This window comes from Hipposideros armiger, unplaced genomic scaffold (genome assembly GCF_001890085.2).
Source record: "Hipposideros armiger isolate ML-2016 unplaced genomic scaffold, ASM189008v1 scaffold_189, whole genome shotgun sequence".
NCBI classification, from domain to species: Eukaryota; Metazoa; Chordata; class Mammalia; order Chiroptera; family Hipposideridae; genus Hipposideros; species Hipposideros armiger.
In genome coordinates, this window is record NW_017731539.1 from 85,458 (window position 1) to 92,921 (window position 7,464).

The 7,464-nt window shown below is 42.1% G+C and overlaps 1 protein-coding gene across 1 annotated transcript in view; it reads right to left on the reverse strand.

Moving 5' to 3' along the window:
• The window catches only part of SLC14A1 (solute carrier family 14 member 1 (Kidd blood group)), a 49,531-nt gene extending 49,175 nt beyond the window's left edge, over positions 1-356 (reverse strand). The window contains exon 1 of the mRNA XM_019652904.1: positions 248-356. The gene's annotated coding sequence lies outside the window, so the exon portion shown is untranslated. The remainder of the gene's footprint in view (positions 1-247) is intronic.
• Between the last annotated feature and the right edge of the window lie 7,108 nt (positions 357-7,464).

Consider the following 7,464-nt stretch of genomic DNA (forward strand, 5'->3'; position numbering starts at 1 on the left):
GCACTTGCTCTGTGTGTTACTCTGTATTCTGCTTTTCTCCATCTCCTTTATCTCTTAGATGTCTACCTGGTCAGGGCTTTCTGCCTATAAGTCTTGATGGAGCTCCCTTTCTATTTGCACCACCTGCCTCCCTGCCTGTCCACCTGCTGTCACTGCCTCCCTACCCCTCCCACTTTCTGTCCCACACTGGGGCAGCCCTCAGTCCCCATCCTGTACCTGCTCACATAGCACACCTGCAGCTTCTTACCTGTAGCCACGTCTCTCCACCAGGCCAGCGCTGCCTGTGCCCATAGGGCCAGGGAGACAGACTCCAGACAGAAAGCAGCTTGGGTGGAGGTGCTGCTGACAAGCCCACTGCTTTGTTCTTCCTTTCTAGGGCCAAGGCTGCTCAATCAGCAGGCTACCAGGGCCAATGAGAAACCTTGCTCGTCTGCTCAGCCTGCTGGGCCAGATGTTTCCTGTTAGTGGTTTTATTTTCTTTATCAAGCCTCCTTTGGGGTGGAGGGCTGGGCTCAACACGGAGAAAGAGGCACACTTTACTTTTGAGGCTTCTCTGTGCCTCCTGCCTCCAGACACCAGTGCTTCTCGCTGTACCCATGTCAGGCCCACTGTCCCTTATCAAAATCCACCTGGGAACTGAGTGGCAAGGGCTTAACAGTCTGTAAGAGTGACCTTGATTGGAGACAGGTTGGGGCCCAGAAAACAAACCCCATAGTTTTTTCTACCCTGGATGCACATTGGAATCATATCTGGAGCTTAAAAACACACCTGTTCCTAGGCCCACTGCTGACTTAATTGATCTGGGATAAGGCCTGGGCATCAGAATCAATTTATTCTAATTGAGCCAGGACTAAGCGCCACCATGCAATGATCTTATGGTCTGGTGATTGACCCAGCAGCATCCATATAATCTAAGAGTTTGTTAGAAGCTCAGGTTCTCGGCTCTACCTACAGCTACCAAATAAAAATATATAGAGTTGAGGCCCAGGGACCTGTGTTTCAGTAAGCACTACAGGCGATTCTTACTTATATGCACAAGAGTTTGCAAACCAGTGCATTCCTACATGCACAGAAAGGGTGTTGGGAGCCGGCCGCACCTCGGTGTCTGACAAGGTTGCATCGAGGTGGAGATCCACGTATGGCGCTGGATGTCTGGGGCACTGCCTTATGGTTGGTCTTGTAATATCTCTTGCCTCGAGAGACAAAAATTATAAATTGGGCTCCTTGCCAAGCACATTATTGTTGTGGCAAATTCTGAAGCTCTGACTGAGAAACGGATACTGCCTTTTAATGTGGAAAATCCAGTCCCCTTTTGATGTACCCCAAATCAGAATGAAGATCTAATACCCCTTTTTGAATACTGATTATTTTAATCACAAATAAGTAGATTTTAGCTGTATTAAAGAAATTTTACCCTATATACTAAAGGCAATTTTAGTCACACTGCTAGTCTTTTAGTAAAGGTCAAAGTACACACCCTATAAATCTGAAGAATAGTGTTTAGAATAATTGTTGGGTAGTCATGGTAACCATTCTTTAGGTGATTACATAGAAACTCAGCCTTAGTCACATAGTTATTATAAGTAAAAGGATTTAAACACAGTTAAGATAAGTTGATCTTTAGCATAAGAAAAGGTCAAGCTGTACCCTGGAGCATAAGAATTATGAGGAAGTAAAACCCTGACCTGAAACTATGTAAAAAAACTTTTTACTAATGGAATAATGGTCAACTGCCCAATATAAAAAGGGACATGCTGTAAAAATAAAGTGTGACACTTCTTCAAAACACTCCCCGTGTCTCCACGTCTTCCCCGCCTCGCAGACTCTGTCCACACCTGAGGGAACCCCTGGATCCAGTGGTAGCTGGACTCCCACAAAAGGGGAAGGGATGACCGGAGGCAGCATCCTATTTCTAAGTCTATACCAGTGGTTCTCAAAGTGTGTTCCCTGGACCGCCAGCATCAACATCACCTGTGAACTTGTTAGAAATGCAAATTCTCAGGCCCTTCCCCAGATCTCATGAATCAGAAATTCTGGGGATGGGGCCCAGCAATCTGTTTAACAAGCTTTCTAGGTGATTCTGATGCATGCTCAAGCTTGCGAACTACTGGTCTGTCCACCTGCCTCACCTGAGACCATTACACAATTTGGGTCCCAACTATGGAGGTTCTGTAAGGGAAGGATGATGGCGAAGGACACGTGTAGAGGCTGGAAGTTATTCTCCATAAAATGAGCAAATGCTTAGGGTTAGATGGTGTGTCCTTTCTGGAGCGTTCTTCTCCTGAACACTATTCAGGGAATACATGTTGGGAGGGGGCTATAGGAAGGAGTTTGGGAGGCAAGATTCAGTCAGCTGGCCTGCCTGAGAGTGTGTGTCTATTATGTATATGTGGTTGTGTGTGTGAAACAGATCTCAAGTTCCAGCCAGGATGAGTGAATGGGCTCTGTATGAGGGAGAGAGAGTGGGGATGGGAGGGTGTTTCCATCAGTTATTTCCCAGGGCTACTATGTGCCCATCAGTGGGCTAGTTCTATGAAGAAAAGAGACAAAACAACTATGTGTGTCTGTGCAGATGTACTTATATATGTGGGAATNTTTCTTAGATGTGACACAAAAGCACAGGCAACAAAAGAAAAAAATAGATAAATTGGACTTCATCAAAATTAAAAACTTCTATGTTTCAGAGAACATCATCAAGAAAGTGAAAAGACAACTCATTGAGTGGTAGAAAATATTTCCATAGTATATATCTGATAAGGAACTTGTATTCAGTATATGTAAAATACTCTTACAACACAATAATAAAAAGACAAATAACCTAATTTAGGAAAATGGGCAAAATGTATAAATAAATGTGTCTCCAGAGAAGGTATACGCATGGCCAATATGAACATGAAAAGATGCTCAACATCATTAGCTGTCAAGAAAATGCAAATCAAAACCACAATGGGATACCACTGTATACCCACTAGGAAAGCTAGAATCAAAGACGATGAATAATATAACTGTTGATGAGCGAGTGGAGAAAATTAAGTCTCTCATACATTCCTGCTGCTGATACTATAAAGCGGTGCAGCCATTTTGGAAAACAATCTGACAGTCCCGCCCCACCCCCCCAAAGTTAAACATATAGTTACCATAAAACTCGGTAAATTCCATTCCTATATATAGATCCAAGTGAAATTAAAACACACAAAAACTTATATATAGATGTTCATAGTACCATTCTTCATAACAACCCCAAAGTGGAAATCACCCAAATATCCATTAACTGATGAATGGATAAAGATAACATGGTATCACAATACAATGGACTATTATTCAGCAATAAAAAATGAAATATTAATTGATGCTACAGCACGGTAAACCTTGAAAACATTATCCTAAGTAAAAGAAGCCAGTCAGAGAAGATCATGTGTTGTATGGTTCCGTACATATGAACTGTGCAGAATAGGCAACTCCATAGAGAAAGAAGGTAGATTAGTATTTCCCTAGGGCTGGAGGCATTGGGGAGAAAAAGGTAGCGACTGCCAGTGGGTACAGGGTTTCTTTTTGTGGTGATGAAAATGTTCTAAAGTTGACGGTGGTGATGCTTACACAATTCTGTGGATATTCTAAAAACCACGTATTGTATGCTTTAAGTGGGTAAGTTATATGGTATGTGAATTATACCTCAATAAAGATATTATAAAAAAATTCTAGGGCCGGCCGAGTGGCATGATGGTTAAGAGCTGGCTTGGGATGCCAGAGGGCCCCGGTTCGGATCCCACATATGAGGGCCAGTGACACTGCCCTCTACAACTAGACTAAAAAACAAAAGGACAGCAACTTGTCTGTTCCCCTTCCCCCAATTCCCCAGCGCTGTTCCCATCCCCCAACTCCCCAATAAAAAAAAAATCTTCAAAAAAAAAATTCTATAAGTTCCTTCCTCTACGGAGCCAGTGGAAAGATCTTAAGAATTATGTATGAAAAAGAATCTTTATTTTTAAATTGCGTTTTCAGACTAAAAGAAGAGCTGCTGCCTGTCCAAGCTGAAATGGTGATAAGGACATAAAAATATATTCCTGGAGAAAAGACTGGGAAAACATTTTCCTTGGACTAAGTCTACCAATGTGCCCAATAACATTTAAGGCAGCTTAGCTGAGAGTATGAACACTATCTCACTTTACAGTTTCCAGAACATTTAAACATGTGTGATTCTCACGGCAAGCTCTGAGGAAGGCAGAGCCAGAAGGATAATCTCCGTTTTATGGTGAGAGAAGAGGTTCAAGGACAGAAAACATTGTGCTCAGGGTCACTATTAGAAAGAAATGGGACATGGATTGAGGTCTTTGGACTTTGTCTGACCCTTGTTTTGCACCATGCTGGTTTCCTTCCATTTGTCATGATTGTCCCCCTGCAGGTCTCCATGTTGCTTAATGATGTTCAATAGCTCTGAGCCTCTCTTGTTTAATTCCCTTGTCCAGACGTCCCTAGTCCAGGCTTGTTACTCTCATCAGTCTCCGGTTTATATTGCCTGTGTTTAATAAAGTAATTAATATTCCCAAATTGTCACTGTCCTCAAGTCCCGCCCTTGCTCAAGAGCTTCCAGGGACAGCCCTGAGGTTTGGGTGTAAATTCCGGCTATGAGGTTTACAAGCTGGGTATCGGTGAATACGCCACCTAACTTCCTAGATCCTTAGGCATTTGATCTGTGAAACGGGAATGAGGTGATCAGCTCTGTAGGACTTGTGTAATTTAATGGAGAGTGCTTGCCCATGGCCATAGCCATCTCACCTGATCGTACCCCTTGACGCGGCATGCGACCTAAGGGGCTCTGCTTAGCTCGCCATGTCTTAGAAACTTCTCCCCCTTCCAAAAGCTGTTGTAGAGCACACAGGGGTCTGCATCATACAATTTGACACCTGGTTATTTTCCAGGGAGCTTTCTGGTCTTAGTCATCTGTCACCTTCTAAATCACTGTTTGTCAGAGTGTAGTCCTAGATCACAGAATAAAAAGTCCTAGATCACATAAAAAGCTGGACTTCTGCTGTAAAAATCCAGACTTACTGAATCTAAGTCCCTTAGGGGTGGTAGTGGCAGAAAACCATACATCTACATTTTTTTATAAGCACTACCCCCTACATGCTTTCTACCGCTTATATACACAGCCACTGGGACTCCTTGAACTAAATTCTAAGCTTCTTGAGGCTAGGAGGGGTGACAGGGCCTTTGCTTCTACATTAGCACAGATTTAGACACCCAATAGGAAATCAAGTCAGTACTTGTGTGATTGAAAAGAAAGTACTGTGCTGAGCTTAGTAGTTCTCCATCTGCACCTGCATCAGAATTCCCTGCAGAGCTTGTTAAAACAGGTGGCTCGGCCCCACCCCCAGGGTCTCTGATTCAGTAGATCTGGGTTTGGCCAGGGAATTTGCATTTCTAACAAGTTCCTAGGTGATGCTGATGCCCTGGTCTGGGGACCACTCATTGTCTCTATAAGCATGTGGCCAGGAGACCAGCAACATNCTTAGTCCCTGCATATTATGTTCATTGGTCTATGCAAGGCCCCTCTCTTGAATGTGTGAAGGCGTGCCCATCTTGATTTTTAGACTCTACTCCCTTTTCCCTCCAGCATTCTTACGTACCTTTTTTTTGTTTGCGTGTTTGCAAAATATGTATTGTTTTGTGTACTTGCATTTTTAATTCATACAAATGGATTGATTATAAAGTCATTTTCTTATTTTTACCCTAGCACTAGGTTTTTAAATCTAGCCACATTGCTGTATGTGTCGTCCTGAGTTTCTACCTGCCGGGTAGGACTCTAGGGTGTGTCCCACCCACTTTACCTCTGCATTCTCCTCCTGTTCCCTGCATGCTGTGGTCAGCAGCCTTCCTGGTGGCCCCATGGACACAGGGGACACTTTCCCTGGGAACTGTATATAGTCTGGAGGGGAATTTCTGGGTCACAAGGGGTGTTTATACTCAATGTGACTAAATATGGAGGACCTAGTCTCCAAATGGCTGTACTTTTCACCAGCATTACATGTAAACCCCAGGCTTGCTTGATGGCATAATACATGGTCTAGTTTGTAAATGTTCTGTGGGTGCTTTAAAAGAATGTGTGTTCTGTTTTTGTTTTGTTTTTTTTGGTGGGGGAGGGATGTTGAGTGGGAGGGTTTAGAATTCTAAATGTATATAATAGTTCACTTACTAATTCTTAGTTTAGATCCCTGATATTTCTGCTCATTTTCTGTTCTCTGACGTTGAGGTTTTGGGACAATCTTAGCTACAATGATTGATTTGTTTATTTTCCCCTGAAGTTCAGTCAATTGTTGCTTGATGTATTTTGAGGCTGATTGTTCAGTACAAATGTGTATATATAATGATTATGTACTCTTTTACTATTGTTCCATTTACATCATTATTTGTTCTTAATCTTTTTTGCCTTAAATTTTATTTTTTGAGGTATTATAGTTGATACCCTAGCTTTCTTTTGGTCCATATTTGTTTAGTGTATCTTATTGCATCCTTGTATTTAAACATTTTGTCTTTCTGTTTTAAATGTGTTTCTTGCAAACAGCAAATAGTTAGCTCTTTTTAAAAAAGCACAACCCTGTGCATCTCTGTCTTCTAGTGGTAAACTTAATAGTTAATATTTTTTGGTCGATTACTATCATGTCATGACTAATTTCTGCCTTCCGTTTACTTTTTTTGTACTTACTGTCTTTTTTTTGGTGACTTTCTAGAATACTTATCTCTTTTTCTGCTTTCCATTGATAGGAGAATTTTCATCTGGTTCAAAATTTATATTTCTAATTTTGTTCTCATGGTGGTTTCCCTGATCAGCCATGTTTATTTCTCCCTGTGGGTTTTTTAGACTTATCAATTCTTGTACAAGCTAAGTACTTTAAAAAGCTCTCCCGCCTCCTTTGTCTACCCCCTTATTTCCACCATCANATGTAGATTTGAGACAAGTCCTGTTAGCTTTGCTCAGTTTCCTCTTTTTAAAGATGGAGATGACCCTCTCAATGGTATCATTGGGAGAGTATAAGAGAAGTTCCCACCAAAGAGACCAGCACAGAGTTAGAAGGAACAAATAATAGTTGTTCTCCATGTCACCTCCATTAACTCCTGCCTGGAATGTTCTTATGGTCACCGTGACCTTATTCTCCAAACATCACTAGTGGTTTCACTCAGTTAGTGTACCTGCCTCGCCTGATTCTGGCTCAGCTCTGAGGCTCAGACATGCCCACTGTGGGGTCTGGTCAGCTGAGGGCTTCAGTTTGGCTCAGGAATAGAACACAGTGTCTCCAGAACCTCAGAGTGACTTCCTCGGGGGGGGCATTTGGCGTCTGTAACTTCTAAAATGCCTTTGAAAAGCTAGTCACTATTCACATATTTGAAGTTTGGTAGCTCATTTTAAAAAGCATAAGTTTGAATAGTGATAAATTCATTTTTAAATACAGTTGTTGTGGGGCTTCT